At 37.6% G+C, this 25,856-nt stretch overlaps 1 pseudogene; it reads right to left on the bottom strand.

The window, feature by feature from the left end:
* Nucleotides 1–24,709: 24,709 nt before the first annotated feature.
* The window catches only part of LOC136827611 (rhodopsin-like), a 2,299-nt pseudogene continuing 1,152 nt past the window's right edge, over nucleotides 24,710–25,856 (bottom strand).

Raw genomic sequence — 25,856 nt, 5'->3', positions numbered from 1 at the left:
AGAAACGCATTCATCTACAAAACCAAAACACAAGCATTCCCCATTTGCCTACGCTAACATGCATACCGACAGGAGGAGGGAAAGTCACAGAGGGAGAAAGAAAAAAACAACAAACTCACGATGGCAAAAAAAACACAAACATATGACAGTAGAAGGCAAAGATAAAAAAAAATAACCCTTAATTCTAATTATAACAATCAAATACCGTAACCTAACTTACAGTAATAACATCAGTCTTTATCTAAATCACAAAATAACCCTTAATTCTAATTATAACAATCAAATACCTTAACCTAACTTACAGTAATAACACCAGTCTTTATCTAAATCACTTATATATAAAATTAACACCGTAGAATACACTTGAAGATGATTCTGCCGATTACCATAAGCAGCTCGAAGCATCTAAAAATCACCAGACAGCATCAAATGTCAATGTAAAACCTTTAAATGTATATGCGCTTACCAGAGGTAAGTCTCCCTACGATCATCACAGATCACAATAAAGTTGATTTCGCCACCAACGATTCTCCTGTCTGTAGCAAGACAGCGTCAACAGTCTCACAAAAAACCACTATCAATATGTACGCTTACCGGAGGTAAGTCTCCCTGCGGACGATGTAACACTCCACAACAGCGAAGAGGTTTGGAGAAAACTGCAACAGAGGTGAACGCCGTGATCAAAACTTGCACCATAAGTGATGGCTGTACCCTCACGCGGCACAGGTCTCAAAAAGGGCAGACACAGACAACGAATCATTAATGCCCACAGGAAACAGGAAGCAGCAAAGCTGAATCAAGCTGTGGCACTATATGGACTTGCCGCAAAGCAGATGAAAGGGGCAGGCAACGGCAAGACTCAAAAATACAGCAGACCTCTCGCTCATACAACTGGGGCGAAACTCCCTGGGAGATGATCATACACCCAACCTTCACTGAATCACCCAACAACTCAAAAATATAAAAATAAAAGGGAAAATTATCCCATATGGGTGAATTACCAGTAACAAGCGAAACACCCAGAATGTAGCTCTGATGGGCGTACCATGTGAAGTGTGAATATTCCATTTTGAAAATAGGCTAAACATTGAGGGCCTAGATGGCTTTGTGTCAGGATCTGCTTGGTTGGAGGACTTTGAGTACTGCCTTGGAGGTGAGCTGGAACTTTATTTCAAGAAGACCTGAATGGGTTTAATTAGGTTGGTTTAACATATACTGATTTATTTTTATCTGCTATGTCTCTTTGATTTTTATTGGTGATTTTACCATGTTTAATTATGTACATTTCCTTTGAGGTTGGTAACGTGGAGAAAACATCCCACATTTATTTTCTCTGTGCCTATTTTTAAAAGCTGTGTTTCCCCTTTGTTCTTCAGATGTATCATGAATAGAGGCCAATATCAGTGGAGGGGAATGTGGCTTATCATGACTTCGGTCATACTGACTTCTTTTAACTTATATGTTGAGACTTACTTGGTGGGAGTTAATAGTACCATGATATCTTACTTGGTTATTTTGAGGGTACCACTTCTGGGACGTTGATATTCCCATTTCATTTTCATTTCATTTCAAACCACTTGTCACGTTAGATTACTGAACATATGCTTTTTTGGTAGTCGTGTATTTGCAATTCTTCCTTAGTTCAGATAGTGACTTGGATGATGAGAGACAGAGAGAAGGAGAGAGATGTGCTGACCCAGCATTGACCATTGCTACCGGAGAATCTTAGAGATATAAGATGATATGGTATTGTTCTTAAAACAGATGTAGAAGGAGGTTATGACCCTATCTGACCTTGTTAATAGGGCATAATAGTTTAGTGGCAGCTAGCCTTGACCTTACAACCTAACAGTTTCTGAAGGGACAGGTAATGGGGACTTTAGGGCAGAATAGGGATTGTTCCAATTATCTTTCAGACGCTCGCTAGGTAAGAGTGGTGATGTGATGACCTAGGATTTTTGGTTCGACTGGGAGGAGAGATGTGACTCATTGCCAGTTGCTAATGTGTATGGGTTGAAAGACACATGTGAGTGTGAATCTCCTTCAGGTTAGGAAGTGTCGCTGTATTCTTTTGTGGAGCAGGTGGTAAGCGAAGAGAGGGGGATATTAACACGTAAGTGTTTTCTTTTAGGTTGGTAGTAATAAGGGCTTAGTGGGGAATAAGCCTGATTAAGGGCAAGTTGTGTTTTCTGATTATGTTGCATCTCAGAGTTGCTGTGCAAAGTGATGTATTCGTGACGTAGTTTAGTGGGCGGAATATGCCGCTTTCTTCCCATTCTCTATACAGCCCATTTTCTATGTATGAAGGGTTAGACTGGGGCAGTTAGAGCGGGCGTGACTGGTTTTTTTTTCCGCGATCAGCAGTTCGCATCGGTGTTTAGGAAGTAATTGGGGTTTATGGAATACTTTTTTTTTATGTTTTAATTATGTTTGAGGAACTTGGGTTAATGTGTTGATAATTGGTTGATGGTTGTAGGGTTATTGGGAATAATATTTCTTACGCTATTGGGTAAACATTTCTTAGATTTTAAACTTTTTTTCTTTTTGTTTCTAGTTACATGCATACGTGTTTTATTTTGGTTACATATGTGCGTGTGTGTGAGGTGTTGTGATTGGGGCCAGGGTGGGGTGTGAGCTAACTGTGCAATTTTGTCTTGTCAACCGAGTCCAGAAGTGGCGCATCTCAGAGGATTTTGCACTCAGCGATTTCTCTATCTGTCTCATCCCTCTTCTGTTTGCTCAGGTCCCGTTTTCTTTACTTGAGGATGGACTGGCATGTTCTTTTGTGAAGGGTTGATTACATGTGTTTGTTATTGTCCTCGAAGACTCTAAGTTCATCTTGACCTACTTTGCAGGCAGCTGTGCACCCGCCCGTCTGTGTGTTTTTTTTTTCCATGGGGTTTTGGTTTAATTGTGGGTCTAAATAGAACTTTCCTTTGATATTTGGGGATTCATTTTTGAAGTAAAAGGAATTAACATTGTGGGGTTCTTCCTGTGTGGGAATTTTTTCAGGAAATTTTTTTTTTTTTTTTATGGGTTTCCTTCCACATGATTTGGGAAATTTTGTATTTGTGATCACCCAAGAGTAAATTAGTGGATTTATTTATGAAGAGGAAAGCTGTGAAAATGGCTAGAAGGGACAATGAGCAGAAATTCCTTGGGGATGGTTGTGTAGAGTATGGAGACCCAGTCCGTGGTTTGAAGGTTTTGTTGAAATTTGGAAGAGCAAGAGGTCGATGGTTGGGTTGAGTTCTTTGGCTCCATGGGTTCGTTGTTTTAACTATAATATGCAGGGGCACATTAAGAGATTTTGCTGTGTTAAACATTGTGGCGGTTGTAGGAGTTATGGTCGCCCTTGGCGGTCTTGTCTGTCTCTTAAACAGGATAATGTTAAGCCTACATTTCATAATTTTTGGCAGCTTAGGTAAGAAAGTTCCTCAAGGGGGTTTTTCAAGGGGATCTAGTGATCGGCGAGCATTGTCGGAAGACCGATCAGTTGTAAAGGAAAACGTGATGGGTGTTTCTTGTGATATAGGACTTCTGGGAACCCCAGAGGCGGAAGCCAGTATTAAAAAGGGTCTGCGTATGGGGGGTGAATGTGAATATTTTTATAGATACAGGCGCCTCTATTAATTGATGAATTATGAGGTTATTTCCATCGATGTTTTCTGATCATTCATTTGAGACCTGCTAAAAGACAGCATCTGATGTTCAAGCAAATAGGTTGTGGGTTTTGAGTTGCACAGATGTGAATTTATCTCTTGGGGGTAGAACTTTTACTGAACCATTTTTGGTTATACAAGGGGCTGCTTTGGGGGAAATATTTTGTTACTGGGTCATCCAGCATGTCGGAGACACAAAATCTTGGTTCACACAGGGGTATGTGGTATAACTGTTGGAGTACCTGGTGTTTTTGTGCCTTACGAAGGAATGGCTGTAAATAGAGAGGACGATGACAATGGATCAGGTGTACATGAGAATTTGCGCGTGGATTCTGAACATGTTTCGGTGGGTAGGAAATGTTATAAGGGGGTTTTGCCGGATGTGGTTCTTGGTCTGAAAAATGCAGTTGCTATGGTGAAAGTTTGAGTGAAAGGTGTGCATATATCCAGACAGGTATGTGTGGATGAGCGTAAAAAGCTGAAGGGTTAGTGTGTACAGGTGTTATAAGCAATGTATCGAGTTCAAGGGATACTTGGGTGGAATTGCTAAACTGTAATGATTCAGCTCAGATTTATCAGTGGGGTATTTATACAGTAAATTTTTTTGACTGGGTCGATGTAGATAATTTAGTTGCTACTGTTGGGGACATGTGTAGATTTTCAGAAGCAGACTTACAGGACAGGAGGCAGGTTTTTAATGATCATTTGGCCAATGCTGATTTTACAGAATATGTTGAGGGTGTGGAAGATGTTCTGGCTGAGTTTGAGGACATAGTCGCACTTAAAGGGGAGAAGTTAGGGTTAACAAATACGTTAGAACACAAGGTTCATTTAGAGTATAAAACTAAGCTCATTTTTGTCTCTTCATATAGGATTCCTTTTAAGATTAGAGAACAGGTAGAGCAAGAAGTTAATAAGTGGGAATAGGAGGGCATTGTTATGCTCAGTTCCTCGCCTTTTAATTTTCTGTTGTTAGCAGTACCTAAGAAGGGTTCAGTCCGAGTTTGTGTGGACTTAGAAAGTTGAACGAGAAAACCATTCCTGATCGTTACCCTGTGACTTGTTTGCCAGATTTATTTGTTGAGATTGGGGCAGGAATATTTATTCTTCAACTGACCTGATGCATGGGTACTTGCAGTACCGCTTAGCAAGGAGAGCCAAAAGTACACGGCTTTCTCTTTGCTGAAGGGGCATTATTTCACATATTTGCCGTTTGGTTTATCAGGTATTCCTATGACATTTACTAGGCTAATGAGTACAGTTTTGCATGGCTTGTTAGGGAAATCCATATTTCTCTACATAGATGACATATTAGTTGCCACTGATTTGTCAGAGGAACATTTAGAAGTTCTTTGAGAGGTTTATAGGAGGCTTAGCTTAGCGGGTTTGAGGTAAAATTAGCTAAGTGTAATTTTCTGAAGAAGCAGATAGCATATTTGGGTTATGTCATTTCTAAGGAGGGCGTTAAAGTTAATGAGGATAAAGTTAGGGCAATTGTAGATTTTGCTACTTCCAAGAATAAGAAACAGATTCAGTCTTTCTTGGGCATGGCTGGATTTTGCGTAGGTTTGTGAAAGGTTTTCTACTTTAGTGTCTCCTTTAACAGATGTCCTGAGGATGATGTGCAGTTTGTATGGGGTGATGGACAGCACTGTTGGCCTTTCAGAATATTAAGGATGCCTTAGTTAATCCCCAGTGTTGAAATTACCTGATTTTGAACCTCCTTTCACGTTGGTGAAAGATGCCAGTCACGATGGCATAGAGGCTGCCTTATGGAGAAGTTTGATGGTAAATTGCATCCTATCATGTTCTACAGTAGGAAATTTAAGACACGATGGAGCTATGGATGTCTATGTGCATGATGGACAAAGAGGCATTCACGGTATTGTCTACTTTGGTTCATTTTAAGACGTTATTGTTGGGCAACAAAGTTGAGTTTCTTACATATCATAAGCCATTGTTGGATCTTTTAATAAGCTGGATCTTTCTCCTGAAAGAGCTAGGTGGTATCTGACAATCAGGGATTTGATGCTAAGCTAAGGTATATAGGGGGTAGACATAATGTTGTAGCAGACACCCTTAGTAGAAGTTTTTCTGATGCAGATGGTACTCATGTATGTTATGCATGGGAGATTGCATTGACTGGGATATTAGTTTAGTAGAATTTAAACAGGATGAGGATGATTTGGCAGACACAAAAGTGTTTCATAGAGGGGAATTAGTTAGGAGGGTTATAAGTTGCCTTTGCAGGTCTCAAGTTAGAGGCTAACTTGTTAGTTAGGAAAGATTAGATACAGACTGAGAAATAGTGAGGATAACGGTGATACAATGCAAACAGTTGTCCCTAGGAGTTTAGTACCCATGGGTCTGGATATTGTTCATTGTAGGTCTGGCAGTCTGCATTTGGGTATTGAGAAGATGTATCCAAGATATATGGGGACAAATCTTTTGGAAAAACATGCTCATCAGTGGAAGACTCTGTCAGAGGTTGTTCAGTTTGTAATGCATGCTTTGGTAAGCCATCGATGGAATAATAGTACGTTTCTTGTAAATTGGGTTCATTTCCTATTCCCAGCAGACTAATTTTTAGGGTCCATATGAAAACCTGTTATCCAATTTCTGTGAATCTAGTTATGGCCATAGGCACCTGTTTGACACAATTAACTAGGTTTTGTAGAAATTTTTATTTGAAGCATAAAACAGCAGAGGAGGTGTTAGTCGCATTCTTTAATGGATATGATTTGTCGTTATGGGGTTCCTGAGGTGCTGATTACAGATAAGGGGATAGAATTTGTGAACAAGACGTTAGAGTGTCTTGCAGATGTAATGCAAGGCATTCTGAAAGTTACTACCATTCTATGATGATAAGCTAATGGGGCTATGTGAACGGGCAAATAGGAAGGTAGTTGAAGCTCTCAGAATGACTATAGGGGGCAATGATGTAAATTTGGATCGATATATTCCACAGGTGCAGAATAGCATTAATTTTATGGTTAGTGATACCATTGGAATGTCTCCCCAACAAAGCGCTATTTGGCTGCCATAGTAAGATCAGGGGCGCATTTGATTTATTACCTGTTCCATCAAGTTTGATTATGTGAAATTGCTATTTTCTACAGCTAAAAAGAGGTATGCACATCTTGCTAAGAATCTTGAAGTGGAAACGCAGGATATGGTTGACTAGGAGCAATGCAAAGCTGGATAGAGTTAAGGTTGCTGTGGGAGATAAGGTTTTGTGAAAATAAATGTTGAATCAATTGAACTGTAAGGTAGGTCCTAAATTTGAGGGTCTTTTTTTCAGGTTTTTTAGAAATAAACAAGGGAATAGGTTTGCTGTTCAGAATGAAAATCTTTTCAGGAGTGTCTCAGTCGACACACATATCTAATTATTAAAAAGACAGGTTACTGGGAATCTCAGGGTTAATTCCTGTGATGTACTTTTGTTTCTGATCATTTTTTCTCTGTTTTTTTAAATGGGTTTTAAATGGGCGTGACATGTAGTTTTTTTTTTTAACTAGGAGGACATTGGTCCGTAGAGTTATTCAATTTTTAATTGTCTAAATTAAGTTTTGTTTTTGTGTGTTGCAATATTTAGTTAAATTAGGTGCAAATACTATAGAGTTTTATAGATATGGTGGGGAGACTTAGATGTTTCGATTGTTTTTCTCCTGGTCAAAGTACCTTACTTAATGTTGAGAAAGAAGCAGAGTCTTTATTAACGGTGATTGAAACTCGGGTTCAAGCAGGGACATATTTTTAAGGATATTTTATCATGGGGGCTGGAGCTCTGGAATCTACTTTGTAAAATGCAGAATATATTTACAGTTCATAAATAGTTTTTACTGGGTGAATTTGTATCATTATTATGGGATTTTGAAAGTATGCTTTTCTGACAGAGGGTTACTTGTGGAGGTTGTTGTTAGTGATATGACATTGTTTTACAGTTTTAATATCCAGACTTTTCCTAGTAGTTTTGATGGTTCGATGGCGACATGGGATGGAGTAGAGACTATGTATATTTTGAGTTATCAGTATCAGTCCTCTGCTATTAATTATAGGTCAGGGTGTACTTTAGTTCACGACAGATATGTCTGTGACTGTAGGATTTTTACTCTTAGGAACATCAACTTGCTAGGATGTAAACTGTCACTTGTTCATAATCAGACACCTTCAGACTGTGACTTTACAACATTCCCAGTGGAATATCGAGTGGGCACTACGAAGACTCTCATGGCAGTGTTTTGTGCAAGGTGCCAAATATCCATCTGATGTCATAATGCATCGGATACCTTCTGGCTGAAAGGATCTCGCCTCTTCAATGCTGCCTGTCGGATCATCACGTCGAAGTTCCAAGTGCTCAGCAGGATGGCATGCAGCTCGGAGCACTATTATCTTCATGCGTCACCTTCATGGAGAACAAAGTTTTATCCTCGTGCCTTCTCCCAAGGGGAGACATAACTACAATTCCTAAACTTCCCCCACTGCCTGAACATGACTTCTTCTTTGTTCCACAGCACTATATTCTCATCAATTTTTTATTGGTGGCAATCTTAGTCATCATCCTCTCTCTGTAGTGTTGGGGTCAAATGTGCAAAGAAACTTATGCAAAGAACCATTCTGCCAAACATAAGCCAGCCCAGGTGTTGCTCTTTGGCTGGTGCATGAGTCAGGGAATAGAATTCGTTGTTTCTCTTGTGCCGTGGGTGCGCAGGTTGGTGTGGCAGTGGTGCTGAAAACATGATATTTATACTGTTGGTTTTTTGGTTATGCATTTTTCTTAAGACATTCTGGGCAAAGGTAAATGGAAACAGCACCTAGGTATTCAGTGAGTCAGTGCTGACAAAGGCCTAAGCATCAGTATGGCTTCCCATGAAGACAAAGGCACATTGTACTAGGCGATGTGCTGGTTATGCCACTGAAAGTCATCAAAGATCCAACAGTGTTTTCATTCATGCGCTCGATGGACTTACCATGAAAGTGAGAATAATTCCATTTTGAAAACAGGTTAAACATTGAGGGCCTAGATGGCTTTGTGTCAGGATCTGCCTGGTTGGAGGACTTTTGAGTACTGCCTGTGAGGTTAGCTGGAAATTTATTTCCAAAAAACCTGAATGGGTTTAATTAGCTTGGTTTAACATATACTGCTTTATCTTTTTTTATCTGCTATGTCTCTTTGATTTTTATTGATTTTTTTATTTTACCGTGTTTAATTATGTGCATTTCATTTGAGGTTGGTAACGCAGGAAAACATCCCAAATTTATTTTCTCTGTGCCCATTTTTAAAGTTTGGTTTACCCCATTGTTCTTCAGATGTATCGTGAATAGATGCCAATATAAATGGAGGGGAATGTAAACTTATCATGACTTGGTCATTTAACTTATTTTTAACTTATTGTTGTAGAGACTTAACGAAAGTTAATAGTACCATTATATCTTACTTGGTTATTTTGAGGGTACCGATTCAGGGATGCAGATATTCCATTTCTTTTTATTTGATTTTTGAACCACTTACCATTTATTATTATTATTATTATTATTATTATTATTATTATTATTATTATTATTATTATTATTATAATTATTATTATAACGAAAGAAGAGTTTAGACCAGACCACTGAGCTGACTTTCAGCTCTCAGAGAGAGAGAGAGAAGAATTACTTAAAATACCAGGCCTATGTTAGGTTTACTGAATAAATTATATTTTTTTGAGTATTCATGTATTTCTGTTCTTCCTTAGTTCAGATAGTAGTTTATGATGCTATATATGATGATGATGATATATATATATATATATATATATATATATATATAATATGTGACCCAGTGCTGGCCGTTCCTGCTATATATATCTATATAGATATATAGATGATATGACATTATATATATATGTATATATAGAGTATATATATATAGCATATATATATATATATTATATATATATATATATTATATAGTTACATAGCAGCATATATATATATATATATATATATATATATGAGAGCATATATATATATATATATATATATATATATATATATATATATATATATATATATATATATATATATATATATATATATATATATATATATATATATATATATATATATATATATATATATATATATATATATATATATATATATATATATATATATATATATATATATATATATAGTATATATATATATATATATGTATATATATATATATATACATATATATATATATGTATATATATATATATATATATATATATATATATATATATATATATATATATATATATATTTTCTTACGTTTTCCATATGGTTTTAGTTGAAATATGCACTACAAGCAACTCATCTACAAGTTACGCTAAAGTGACAGCCACTAATACAGGAAATTGCCAGGCTAATGCAAATAACATCCAAAATAATATAAGTAGAAATACAAGAAGAGACAAGAATCACGATAATAACACTTTTTAATAAAACTGGGGCTGCGCCAAGAAGTTCTACCCTCAGTAATAAACAGCAAATTAAATGATAACAATTTACACCTACAATACACTTCTCTAAAGAAACAATAAACATGATAGCAAGCACCATGGAAAGGAATAAAGACAAAGAAAACCATGCAAGCAAAGCAGAAGATTTACAAGCAACTCAGGATATACAACAAGATATGCAAGACTGCACACAATATGAAGAAAACACAGCAGAAAGCTCAGAAGACGACTCATCAGATGAGACTTTACACTCGGAATTGAGGCCATTTCGGATTCGAACTCGCAATCCATCCCTCAGGACGCATAAGTAATTTGCAAGAAACGCAGCATCAATTAACAGAAGAAATACAAGCCTCACTACCAAGCTTCTCAGGTTTCTCCAACTCTCCCATCTTACAAAATCCACAGGGATCAACTTCAGCATCAAAAGTACTACGCCAGTAGCCAATAACACCAGAAAACGGAAAAGTGAAAGAAAAAGAACAAAATTACTAGACCACTGTAACTCGAATGGACCCAACTCTACGAAGAATTAAAATAATTCAGCACAACGTCAAATCCTGGAAAACAAAGAAATTTGAATTATACAATATATAGAGAAGAAGACCTGACATAATATTAATCAATGAGCATGGTATGAAACTGAAAATGAAACTCTGAAAAATGTTTGGATATAATACATATACGCAAAACTTTGCTGATGAACCCTTTGCAGGAATTGCAATAGCAATCAGAGTAATATTAGACATAAGATAATAGATGATTTCCAAGACGACTTTTTAGCAGTCCAAATTCAAACCAACAAAGGACCAATAGTGATCATACAGCTTATAAGCCGCCAAAGAAGACATTATTTCCCCACTTCCGGATGTCATGAAGTTAATGAACAGGAGAGAACCAACCTACCTCATTGCCGATCTAAATGCCAGACACCAAATATTTGGATAGGCAATCTAATTACACAGGACAAGAAATAGCCAGATTAATAAATAAAAGTATATCATACACTTAGGACCTGATTTCTGATACCTTTGTAGCAAATAACAGAAAAGGAAAGCCAGATATAATATTGGGAAATAACAAAATTCACCTCAATATTGCCGTTACAAGAGGACCAGCAACCTCCTCCGATCATATACCAATGGTAATTACATTGTCAACCAATCCAATAATGATTCCATCTTAGAAATACCAAATATAAAAAAAGAACAAGTTGGGAAAGCTTCAAAAAATGAAATAGAAGGAAAAATGAGTAGACAACCAACAATAAATTCAAATGAAATAGAAATAACAAAAGAAATAGTAGATGGTGAGCTTGAAGAATGGTACAGAAATATAGAGGAAGCAATAAAAAATCATATACCCATAACTAAATACACCACACTTCCACATCCTATTAGTAGTGATAAGTTGAAATTGATACAATGGCACTACAACAACATCCAAAACACAGTACTTATAACAGGGTGGAAACAACATATTAATGAGAAGATATGTGTCATTACAAGAACAGTTAGTACAAGAAAACTCAAGATTATATCATCAAATTGGGAAGACCTAATAAAAAAACAGAAATACAGTACAATAACTCCAAAACAATTTTGGAACTCCGTTGCAAGACTGATGGGAAACAAAACTAACACTTCGCCATACATAAAGCATGGGAATGAGAAAATATATGATGACAAAGAGAAGGAAGTACTGCACAAGGCCTACTGGCGGAAATATTCCAGATAATACAGGAGGATAAACAAAATTTCGACAACCAACATGAGACAATAGTCAATGAATTCATTGAACAACATAGAAACAGAACAAATCCGCATTATGCAGCTGATATTAGCAGACTCAATGAAGACTGCCCATTAACAAGGAAAATAGAGTTATGGGAAATCAAAATAATAATTAAAAATTTTAAACACAAAGCACCAGGAAAGAGTGGAATTAACAAGGTCATAATTCAAAATTTACCAGACATTGCACTCGAAAAATTAGAGAAATATACAACTGGGCTCTCAATGGGATATTTTCCAATTATATTCAAGAATGCAATAATGATTTTGATACCCAAACCAGGAAAAGATACTAGTCAGGTAGAGAATTATAGACCAATATCATTACTAAAGTACCGGGCAAAATATTTGAAAAAATAATTAACAACAGATTAGTGTTGTTCTAGAAGGTAATCAGCTACACAATAATAATCAATATGGATTTAGAAAGGAAGAGGGACCCAGATTGCAATAGCAACAATATATGAGAGTATTGCACTATCACAAAAGAAGAAGGTACCTATGTAACCTAGTATGTAGAGATATAACAAAGGCATTTGACAAAGTATGGATACAAGGACTTCAATACAAAATATTACATCTCAACCTTCCAGACATTTTTGAGAAAATACTATGCAACTTCATCAAAGATCGAACAGCAGCAATCAAGTCACAAAATTACATAGGGAATCCATTCCCGTTACAAAGTGGAGTCCCATAAGGATCTGTACTCAGTCCAACACTATTCATATTATATACATCAGATATGACTTCACCACCAGAGTACTGTACTGATGTCTGCTTTGCAGATGATATAACTCAAATAATTATACACCCAGAAAAACGCTCGAAGAAGGGATCCAACTTTGAAAAGACAAGTAGCGCAAAAAACAATGAACCAAATTGAAAGAATAAATCAGTTTGAAAAGAAGTGGAAGATAAAGACAAATAAATCTAAATTCCAACTAGTATCAGTGTCTGCTTACAAACCTGCACAAATAATGTTAGACCAACAACCGATGAATTTTAGTAAAAGCACAAGAATACTAGGAATGCAATTCGGACAAAGAGGAATATCAAGACACGTGAGAGAAAGGCTAAGAATAGCAAGAACACAAAATACAAAGCTAAAACGATTTAGGAATATGAACACAAATATCAAAATCCATTTCTACAAAAGCCTAATCAGACCAATAATGGAATATCACCAATACCCACGTGTTTAGCATCGACTTCCAATATAAGTGCATTACAAAAATTCCAAAATAAGATACTAAGGTCCGCAGTGAGAAACAATCAGAAGATGACGATCTGAATATAGAACAAATACACAAAAATACAAAGTAGAACCAATTAATCAAAGATTATACAGACTGGCAACCAACATATGGAGCAAACTAGATCAATACAACAGTGAATTAACAGAAGAATCCGTAGCAGAAGAGAGAAACCACCCAAACAACACAGACCACAGATGGTGGAGAAGAGTATCTTCATATCTTCATCGTGATGAACCTCAACCATTATATTATTAAGAAATGCCTTGAGAAAAAGTAATATTTAAAATTTACTAAGTAGGTATCATGCAAAATCATTATGATAATTAACATCAAGGTTAAAATGAGGAAATTGGAACTAATTTTTTTATTTTATGACCTTGTTAATAGGTCATAATATATATTCTAAACTGAAGTTAAGTTGCTTCCAAAAATGTAGTTTACTGTTGAGATACTGTTCTGAAAAAACATATGATATGTGAAAAAGTACCAACAGGGCAGCAAAGACAGTCGGGGACTTTGCAGAGAACACATTGATGAGAACCTCCAGGTCTTGTCTTCTGCTGTCAGAATGGGGATTGACTTAGATTCACCCACCAACACTGAATGACCTCGTGGCTGAATGTAATGCAGCCTGTCCTAGTTGATTTGAAGGGTCCAGCATTGGCCCAACAGGAGTATGGGAACAAGGTGCCTGGCCAATCAAAGATATCCAATTAAGCTAACCACATTACTTATTAAAAGACACTCCGTTAGCTTCTTTCCAGATGGAGTATGATGTCTTTACTGAGGCTGAGATAGGTGCCATACTTTTTCCACCCATTGATAACATAAGGAATCCGTCTAATACTTGCCTCCAATACATTAACTTAAGACCCTTCAAAAATACTCAGTTAACACTTGAATTAGCTGACAGATCTTCGAATTTACATGGAAGAGCCATCCTTGGCTCCGATAGCATAGGGATTCTTTTGTGGTGTAACCAGAGCCCAACAAAACGAGGATTTAAATTCTACATGTCTGCTATTATGGACCATGGACATAGTACGGGGCAAGATCTGAGAGCATGGGTTCAAGATTCACAGAAATCCATGCCTAATGAATATTGTTATTGCAAGAAACGATCTGCAAACTCTGTTGCCCAATGAGCAACGAGAGGCAAAAGAACGTCCAATTGGAGAGAGAACGTGAGGAGAGAGATCTGCAATATTGGGCTCAATTGAGGAGCTTGGGATAAAGAACGTGAGAGAGAGAGGGCAGATGTGCCCAAGAGCTGCCAGAAGGATAAAGTTAATTAGAGAGATAGGGGAACGAATTGCTTCAAGAACAACGAACATTTCTGAACGAATCCTCATCATAGAGCAGGCAAGATAAAGAACATGTCAGAGAGAGATGTTACTTCATTGCTTCCTACTATGAACAACGAGATTTTATTGGTTGCTTTGTTAGCAAGAGAAAGGGAGGAACGTTGTAGCTGGAAGATCGAGAGCGACAGCGCCATCGAGCTACCAGATGTCTTAATCGTTCATGAATCCCGCCACCCAGGGCCCTGCCGCGATGATATCTGCCTTTGTCTTAGTATTTTGCTCATGCCAAAATGACCGATAATGTTGTAGGCTTCTGAACGAACGAGTCCTGGAGTTTGCCCCTTCCGCGGAACTCTAAGTTTACATAAACTACTGGCGGAAAGGCCTTGGCATGCTCACCACAGACCTCTCCGCCGACGATCTATTGGTTGATTCCCATTACATCAGCATGCCACCCCACGAGATTACTCCAAATTGTTTGTTGGAGACGCTGAGAGAGCAGCCCAAAATAGGTATTCAGAGTCCGTTAGTATCATTTCAGAGTCTACGACAAATGGCTCGATACAGACTTAATAAACCGCTAAGGTAACCGACAGATAAATGAGCATTTCCCGCGTACGCCTCCTGATTTGCTATAATTTCTTAGTGGAAAGCCCCACCAACATGTATCGAGTGTTTAGCCGATTAATGACAGACATTTGCTGGGAAACCCAAAACAAGAAGGATCCTGGACAGAATAAAAGAACTCGCCCCTCTTCGGAGGTTCAAATTCCCACAAAAATGGGAAATGGCAGTTACACTTTTTGCCATTGTAATGCGGGATAACAGTTGAACAAGAAATTCCTATATCCAGAAACCTACAAATACTGTGCCTGCGCCCTTACATTGGGCACTGCCGAAAAAAAAGAACCTTTGCATTCAAGGTTCAGAGAGTCTTATGTGGGCGAAATGCCCAGATACAAAGAATAATAAATGATGAGATGAAATTTGCCTTGGAGAACCAGATAAAAAGTCATTAGCTCTCATTGATCGGGCCTGTATACATGGCTCCTCCACGAACTAATGTCGCAACGAGTCACTGTTATTGAAGCGCGATAATTCCCTCAAAAAAGGGACAGAGTTCTTTAAAAGTAGCCATTAACAAGAAATAGCTCACGACGAGGGAATAAATCAATTTAAAATGATATATACGGTCCATATATGAGAGTATAAGACCTCACCAATATAAAATTTGCAATCTTGCAGTGTGTGTGTGTGTCGAGGCTATGACGTATAAGGGACAGGACTTTCAGCCCCACCGAAATCACGACAATCTTTTGTTTGTTCCCGAATATTTCCCAAAGGTAATCCTCCCCGTTTTTAATTTTCTTGGCGTCAAGACTGGCGCCCCTGGGTACCATAGGACGTAGATACCTCTAGGTTCTGAAAACCTGAGTACTGATTACAAGTTAATCAACTTCGGGTTCCCAAGAACTCAACACGGGCCCGGCCATGCTCAGCCAAAAATTTACTTTCACCTCAAATTTCCACTTCAGGAGATGCCAATATTTCCGGTGCCACTTGCATGTAAGAGTTAACAGATTCTGAAGCCCTGAAACGCTGCCCAAGAACAACATAGCAACGACTTCTGCCCTAGTGCTCTTTGAAGGCCAGAACAGCACGCATTTCCATTAAAAACGGGATCCAAAAAGATGATAATCCCTGCCTGGCACCGCTACATAAGAAAAGACCACTCCCAAACCGTTGTAAACCTCTTGACTGAGGACGGCTCTGAAACCCGCGCCAGAGCTGGTCAACGTTACCGCGAGCCGCCACGCCACCCCGACTGCCTCCTCTCTGCCTTTGCCCGCCGGGCCGACGCACTGCAAGTCGTGATTCTGCCATATCTCACTTGGCCGATGAACTACAAGAGCCACGACGGATCATGAACCGCGACGAACACTCCTGAGCGCCAGCTGTCGCATCAGCAGGCCCAGGTGGTACCGCGGTTGCCTTAGGTGATTTCATAATATTGCCGAGGACGACTGTCCCACTAAGAAAGGCTGGTTAATTACCACGGGCGTTTGAACCTGTACCAGTTTCCAAAGAGCTCTAGAGTTGGCACCTGTGCCATCCATTTCATTTTTCAGCATGGTCTTGCACCCCTAATCCAGAAGGGGATGTCAGGCCCTCCTAGACTATCTTATTCCGTTCCTCATGAACTAAATTTAGCATTTTCTATTAATCTTCTTCCTTAACTTGTCACCACAAGAGGAAATTAAATAGAATACCATTCATAGTCTCAACATCTGAGATCATTAAGAATAACAAAGAGTGGAGAAAACTTTTAGCACAGTCATTGCTTTCGGGCATTTTATCCTAAGGAGTCGCGCCTCGGGTAGAACCAGTCTCGCCTTGCTATCAGAAAGGATAGTCCGGCTGCATTTATAGGTTAGAACGAGCAAATTCTCACAACACAATAAACAGTATGAACCTTTTTTTCCCTTAGCTCTTCTGCCAATATCATTTACTTGGGCTTTAGTCATTTTTACTTTATTTAATGAATCCGAAATGATTAAACTTGCCCACTTTACTATTTAAAATGACCTGAAGCTTTCCAGGACTGCTGTCCTAGCCTTCATATGCGGTCAACAGTCATTCGTAACGTCTGGGGTAATTTTCCTTGTTATTATTATTGATTCCCCAACTTCCAAGATTAAAATTTGTCCTACCTTTGTGGCACTCTTTTGATTCTGATACCTGGCCATAACATTGTTGTAACTTGGACGATAAAATTAGCCTATTTTTTAAGTTAGCGAATTAAAAAGATTACCCTCTGGTTTACTTATCAAAACTCAGAATGCCTTACCTCCATGTTGTTAAAGAAGATAAGTTATCAAAAAAAACAGTGATAGTCATTACAGTATCGCTAGCAAAAGGGGGATGTGTCATTTACAAAAAAATAAACCCAGCACACGATTGACACAGTGCATACTTGAAACGACACTGAACTGGCAACATTTATCTAAAATTAAATAACCAATTTTAATTCTTTCACCATTTGTTGGCCATAGCCTCATATACTTGGTCCTATAATTCAACAATTGTTCCTTTGAGTGACATTATCCCATGTTTACAAACAGCAGTAACTTTAACACCAGGAAGATATATTATTGAAAATTTTGCAAGTTTTAAATCATTTTGGTGTTCTGTTAACGAAAATTGTCCCAGGTCCAGTAGAAGGACAACCAAGCTTCATAAAACCCTTGATTAAAATTCCTTCAAGGCAGAATGTAGATTTTTATTCTTCATTCATTTGATGTTATAAATCAATTACTACCTGTTGAGGTATTACATCATTTTGATGGGGAGGTATTATGATTTTCATTGTAACATTAGCAAAATGCCTTAGTAAACCTCCTTTGTTGCTGGTTGTTCTGTCTACTTCATTTACAGTCCAGTGGATCCGATAACAGAAAATTGCCTATCTATTTTAAAAACAGGGGTTTAAAATTAAAGGCGAGGTGTTTTTGAATAAAGATCTTTCCTTCGAGGCAAAAGTAATCTGGCTTTTTAGGCTTTTTCATTTACAGGAAAAAAGTTCTGCGGGCATCAGGTGCAATGATTGTCAACATTTGAAATAATACCCCCAGTTCCAAAGGAGGGGGATTTTGCAAAAGCCCACAAGTCCCACACACACGCTGGCTGGAAGATTTGGGATGTTGAACTTGTGAATGGTCCCTGGATCTGGCCCCATCGACTTTTATTATTTTTGCATTTTAACCACGTTAATTTCCCAAGGACAGACTTCTAGTTCAACTGTGTTTTGTTAGCCAACATGCTGGATTGCTTGGAGTTATCACTGAGCGGCAGTCCCAGTTGCCCATTACGGAAGCCATTAGTTTAATCATTGGAAGAGGATGGAGGACGGAAGTCATCCACGGACCGCCTCTTCTACACGCCCTCGGAATTTTTTTTTTTCTGGTAACAGAGCCCTGGATCTATTTAAAGTCATCTTTTGTCTCGGGAGATTTTAAAGAGAAAGGTAGATTTTTCTTACCACCTTGTGCTATATTTCCTTTAAGCCTGACTTGCATCTGCAGTAGTTAATTTTATTACCTTGGCACCCTCAGCACCTGACCCATTAATGCTTTTGTCTATTTTCACAGCGATATGGGTGCATATCTGCTCATTTCAGAAGATATTTCATGGAATTGATTGGAATCCCAGTTTCATTCAAGGGATATCCTTTAGAGTTAGTAATAGCACTTGAGCTTGTCCCATTTGTCTTTTTGCATGACCTATGCTAAATTTGCTCCTTGTTTTATTTATTACTGCTTATCTAAGTTTTAAATTCTTCACAATTTTTGTCATTGTTTGTGGTCCAAGTGACCAATAACACAAAGCTCAGAGCATAAACCATATTCAGGGCTGAGCAATTAATGCATTCGTGAGTTTTTACATACTCTCTATGAGTGGCCAAAACAGAAGCTGTTAAAACACTGAGTAGGTTTGGGTGGAAAGGTCTTATTCTCACTCTTTAATTTTCAAATGTAACATAGATAGCACACTTGTGTCCTCAAAGGTCACAATGGTCATGTTTGCACTAGATATCTTACCTTCCATACTGACTGTGGGTTTATTTCTAGGATTTTCATCTGTGAATTCGTACAGGTCTTTAAAAGATTACCCCTCTCCCATAGCTGAAGTTCATGTGGGTTCTGAGTCTCTTTCAACATTTCACTCTACTCAACTTGCATTAAACTCAACATTGGAGCCTGGGTCTTGATTTTTCATGAAACAGAATTTTGCCTTTACCAAAATAGAGATATCTCACCACTCTTTTATGCCACTCTTCTGGAGGTATCTACTGAATTTATGATTGTTATAATTTTCATCCTTTGCTGTTTACAAGGCCACATGGGAGGTTTGGGAGTCCTTGCTGGAATGTTATTCTGTTGGTTTTGTGTCATCTACAGCCCATTCAGACGGCACATAGACATCCATATTTCTAGGAGTTTTGTCAGTCAAACTTCTTATGGCAGATTGGCATATTTCTAGTGTCTCAATATTGCAGCTAAGTGCAGTGAGATTGTTTCATAGTCACATTCAATTGGTAAATCATCAATATGCTATACTATCAAATCTTTAACATTTGTCGATTTGATATAACTATGTTTTCTCGATTTATTCTTAGAGAAGTCATTGGCATAATCTTTTATAGAGCCAAGTGTAAAGGGTTGGCTGGCCATCAGGTGGAGGACCAACATGGATCAGGAGGAATAGGGGAATAGGAAAAGGACCTGGAGGGTTAGTTAAAAACTCAGAATTAATTTTTCCTTTAGTTATAGCTATATTTACAGAATTATATGATTGGGAGTGCATGGAAAATATATTATGCCTTCCCAATATCTTGGGAGAAGGAAAAGTCCCATAAGATAAAAATGACCTGAAGTATGGTCATTTACATGCAGAGCCTCAGGAAACGAGTTAAGAGCTTTGACAACCGAGCATAGTTTGTCCTCTTGAGTTTTGTTCTATTCAGAATGGGGCCAGTGTAGTCACCCATCATGTTCACTGGAAGAGGAGAACAGGGTCAGCAACCCTACACATCCCCTACACTGCACATCCACCAGCCATCAAGCTATTGGCTTTTGCAATGGGCAGGGACCTATGTATATCCCACCACTCATCTAGTTTCAAATACAATGCCAAAGAAGCACCAAGCCACCAGAACCTCACTGAAAGCAAGAGAAAAACTTAGAAGTGTAGATTGGTAGGCAACAAAGAAAGATAGGCAAGGTGGGTCCAATAAGATAGTATGGTGGGAGATCAACTATCTATTACCTACCCTAAACCTGGGTGTCTCATAATTAATGCCATTCCCAGGTCATCAAGAAAAGAAGAAGGAAACAGGAAAATTTACAAAAGAGAAGAGAAAGTGATACAGTTCCCAACATTTTAGTTGAACCCACAACAGAGGCAGTAGGCACCATTGTATATTCAGTGCTAGCAACAGGTCCTCAAGCCCCAACCTTGACAAGGAGTTGGGATGGGGGCCAAAAGGTTTCACTGGCAATTGATTCTTCATTACTAATCATATTAAGAACAAAGTGACGGGGAAAAATAAATAAATAGACCTGAAAATCTAAAAGATATCATCAGCTCTTCAAGGAGTTTATTCTTCTACCAATGACACTAGTAAGAGTTGGATCCCAATTGCCCACCCTATACACCATCCCAAGGATGATGCCACAACACAATAAGGGTGATTCAAGCGTAAGCCAAACCTACTTGTTGGGGCTGAGAGTATTACAAGAGTACAATCAGCCCCATCCTAATCATATTAATGGGAGAACTGACAGAATGCCAGAGTTCTATCTCCAGAAACAGTAAAAAATAAAGGCAGAATTCTTTGTTATGTAAAGAAATTTTACAATTTTTCCTCATACTTCTACCACATATTCATGATCTTTAAATTCATTAGAATTGGCTGAGTTATTTATTTTTCAGTCCATTACTAACATATTTCCTTTGGTTAAAACAGTTTTTCCTTTTCACTGTTTAAAATAAAATATTGTACTACTGTAATGTTTGCCCGTATGATGCAAAGTAAACAGAATATATTATTAAGGAAATATAAAGTTATTACTCTTTATTTAGTATTCACTGAGATACACTGATATTTTAATCTTATTTGTGAAAGACAACAATGGAAAAATGATTCGCAGTTCAGCATAATATTTCTTCACAAGAAGGGGGCTCTTAGGCAGGTTAGAACGGCACACATTATAATTTCTCTGCATGCTTGACTTACTGAATATTTTCTTTAATTAGAGTCATAACCTCTCACGCAAGGTGTTTCATCATCACTGCTCCTAGTTTTTTCTCTTCTCTGTCTAAATGACATTTCTGTCATTGAATTTTCTGTTCTGTTTCTAAAGTTAGAAACCTTGACCAACTTCCACTCCCAAAAAGGGGGTCGAACTGAGTCAAGGTTGGGTCAAGATGATATATACTTTTTTTAGGTTTACTCTGTACTGGAGCAGAGGGTTCTGGTGTAATTACTCTAGGTTTTTTTAGGTTTTTCTAAAAGTTTGTCAGAGAAGGTTCCAGCGATCGTCAGCTGTGCTGAGTCAGTACCATCAAAGGGACCAGGGTAGTCGAATCTTTATTTTTACTTTTCATAAAGATTTGAGAGGGAGAATTAAATTTAACTTGAAAACCTTAAAAAGATATCATCAGTTTTCCATGGAGTTTATTCTTCCGCCAATGGCATAAGTGATTGCTGACTCCCAAATGTCCGCATCCCTACCCTATCCCACGAGGGATGGCACAACATGATTAAAGTGGCCCAAGTGTAAGCCAAATCTGCTTGCTAGGACTGTGAGTATTACAAGAACACAGTCATCCCCACCCCAGTCATAGTACGGGCAAACCGGATAGAATGCCGAGTCTAATTCCCAGAACCAAACGCCGCTGGAATCCGTGGTCCAGCCCTAAAGAATAGTTCCGCCCTTGAGCTATCAATCTGATGTCTCCCAGGTCCAAACATTATCAGGTAGTTGATGGTCCTACCACAGTTCCCACTATTTATCTTCAGACATAAACCCAATCCCAGCTATGATATCTTTTCCTATTTATCAGGTCCAATAAATTTTAGCAAAAGTAGAAAATTCCACAAAATTTAATCCAAAGAAATATATAATAATCATTTGAGACTCTTGGAATCAAACCCCAAAACAGATTCCTGGGGTTCGAGAGCCCCCCTCACCACGTCAAAGTGGTCCCAAGTCAAGGGGGCGCTCGCTCAAAAGACCAGGTTCGGTCCCGTGTTGAGTCAGAAAATTATTTCTGTGAAACACATTTCCAAGTGTTCATTTTCATTATATCTCACAGTGAAAGGGTTAAGTCAAATGAAATGTTAGCAATTCGAGCGTTGATGGGTGAGTAGTTGGGTAAAATTCGCTGCTAGGTTAGGCCTTAGTTACCTGCATGATAAAACCCTTATATACGTAGTACTTAGGTTCCAATTCCCTTTATGGCCTTTGCATCCTAATTGCTAATGACTGGACAGGGGTTAGATCCTGTGGTGAGTTAGAAATTTATTTCTCTGAAACACGTTTCCATGTGTGTTCATTTCCATCATATCTCACAGTGAAAGGGATAAGTAGAATGAAATGTTAGCAATTCGAGCGCTGATGGGTCGGGGAGTTGTGTAAAATTCGCTGGTATGTTAGACATTAGTTTCCTGCCCGGTAAAAACCTCAGGTTTGTAGTACTTAAATTCCAACTCCTTTTATGACCTTTGTGTTCGAAATGCTAATGCTCTAGACTCTCACTTCATAGAAAGGGTTCTGTTCATCCTCACTATATATATATATATATATATATATATATATATATATATATATATATATATATATATATATATATATATATATATATATATATATATGCACAAACACACACACACACATATATATATATATGTATATATATATATATATATATATATATATATATATATATATATATATATATATATATAGTATATATTCTCCTTCCAAACTGGATGGTATCAGTTTGAATGAGTCCTTTTAGTAATTCTACTAATGCATAGAAAAATTGTGTATGTGATAAAGTTAAAATATATATATATATATTATATTTATATATATATATATATATATATATATATATATTATATATATATATATATATATATATATATATATATATATATATATATATATATATATATATATATATATATATATATGTAGAATCTACTGGTCACTTTTACCAGACATATAGGTATTACTAATTAGCCACAATGCCCTCTTAACTTCTTAATTCTTGCGCTTTTTTTTGGATATGCTTGTAACTATGAAGTCGATAGATCCAAACGGAAGAAATTGAAGAGACTGTGATGGTTGGTCGTGAAACAACCCTCTTTACCGATATCACAAGAAGGAGGTTGCGTTGCCCGACCTGACCACGAGAAGGATAAAGTCTATTACCTCGACGCACATACATATACCTCGCGTTTTCAGATATATTTATTAGAGCGGGAATAGATCCATCCTCACCATCATAGCCAAGTGGGCAATCGTTTTTTATTGCTTTTTAGTCTAAAAAACGATTGCCCATTTGGCTACCACAGTGAGGATGGGTCTATTCCAGCTCTAATAAATATACTGAAAACGACAGGTATATGTATGTACGAGAGGTAATAGACTTATATCCTTCTCGTGATCAGGTCGGCAACGCGACCTCCTTGTGATATCGGTAACGAGGGTTCGTTTTCCGTGACCGGCCATCACAGTCTCTTCAATTTCTTCCGTTTTGATCTATCGGCTTCGTAGTTACAATCATACCCAAAAAGCGCGAAGAATTCGAGAAGTTAAGAGGGCAGTGTGGCTATTAGAATTACACACACACACACACACACACACACACACACACACACACACACACATATATATATATATATATATATATATATATATATATATATATATATATATATATATATATACACGCTTATTTTGTAATTAAAGAAGTTATCGACTAATACATTTCTTGAAATTGAATTGGAAATAAAAGGTGATTCCTAGAATTTTGAACAAGATACATGTAGATATTGCTAATAATTTTTTCCATAAAGTTGCAGGTATGCATATACTGCAACAAACATAAGTTATTATTAAAAAGTAGTATAAAGACTTTAACAGTCCTTATTTTCAGTTCGAGGTCTGTAATATCTTTCAAGATATTTCATAGTATAGTACAGCTAGGCCGTTATTCTAATAATATTGTATTATTAAATGTATGATCCTTCTTAAAATCAGTTATTATAAATTATGAATCTTTATGAATAAAGACAACAGGGACTTTAACTACTAGAAAATTATTCAGTGTTCCGCATTACCCACTTCTGGCTGAGTTTATTTTCCTTTCCGAAAACTGCGGAATTTTATAGATAACACCTTTTGTGTCAATATTATAATTTCCATGTAAGTAGCTAAAAGTTACGATAAGAGTTTACAGTTGAAGTAAATAAAGTAAGAATGATCATGCAAAGTGTCATTAGGAAATACATTATTCTACTGCATTATCATTTTTGCAGAATTTATTGTCAATTTGCCTTTCCCCTTTCATATACACTCTTATACTTCACAGTCCAAGCAAGATAGGAAAAAAGTGGAAACCATCTGATATTTTTGTAAGAGCAAAGGATTTATTCAGGAATACAATATAAAAAAAAAAACCACACTATTGAATTCTGTCGTTGCCATCGTTTTGGTTTTGAATGGGTGGAAAGTTCTCCTGATCGTACCATATATGACAGGACGCTCAAAATACTCAGGCCTTTTCGTCGGCTGATGCAACTGTTGCCGCATCACCGGTAGAACTAAATAACTTCGTCCCTCTCAGTAGCACATGAGAGGCAAGGTAAATTGTTTTCCATAGCAGCTCTGTATTTAGGATGGCTGATAGCATAAACAATAGGGTTGTACACAGCATTAAAATAAATGAAGACAGAACCCCAGATTGAAAACAGAGGAGTGACCATAGGCTTGTGTAAGAGACCTGCCATATTGATGACGAAGTAGGGAGTCCATGCAATAAACCACAGGGACACAGTTGTAAGGGCGACCTTTGCGAGACGGCATTCGTTTGAAGTCTTCTTGCTCTCTGGGTCATTTCTCAGGGACTTACTCCCATCTTCTTGGCCTGTTCACGCATCTGTTTCTCGTGAGTGGCGACAGCTTTCATGATGAATGCATAGCAATAGATGATTAACAACAGAGGGAAGATATAGCAATCAAATGCATAAAAGTATAGGTATAACTGACTCCAGAACTCTTCAGAGAGATAATCAGTGCCGCAGGCTGTCATGTTACCCTCAGGAACGTATCTACAGAAGCCAAACAGAGGAAGAACACCCCAGAAAAATGTTTGTCCCCATACAAAGGCAATCCTCAGCAAAGCGCCATTGGCTGTCAAAGGTGCTGCAGAGACCCTTAACAATGACATTGTAACGATCCAAAGTAATGAAGATCATTGTCCAAATAGATATAGTTCCAAAACTTGACCCCAGCATGCCATAAATCTGGCAAGCCATGTCACTGAAAGCCCATGTCTGGTAATAGCAGTTAACTAAAATTGGTGGGCACATGGTTAACATCATACCAAAGTCAGAGAATGCAAATTCACAACAAACATGTTAGCGGGAGTCCTGAGAGACTTGGTGTTCATGAAGACCCAGATAACGAAATAGTTGCCGCCAACAGCGAGGAGGCCCATAACAACCATCCAAATAGCAATTAGGTTATACCAGAGAGGGTTCATAGGAGGAAAC

This window comes from Macrobrachium rosenbergii, chromosome 42 (assembly GCF_040412425.1).
Source record: "Macrobrachium rosenbergii isolate ZJJX-2024 chromosome 42, ASM4041242v1, whole genome shotgun sequence".
NCBI lineage: Eukaryota > Metazoa > Arthropoda > Malacostraca > Decapoda > Palaemonidae > Macrobrachium > Macrobrachium rosenbergii.
This window is presented reverse-complemented; position numbering and strand designations above follow the sequence as displayed.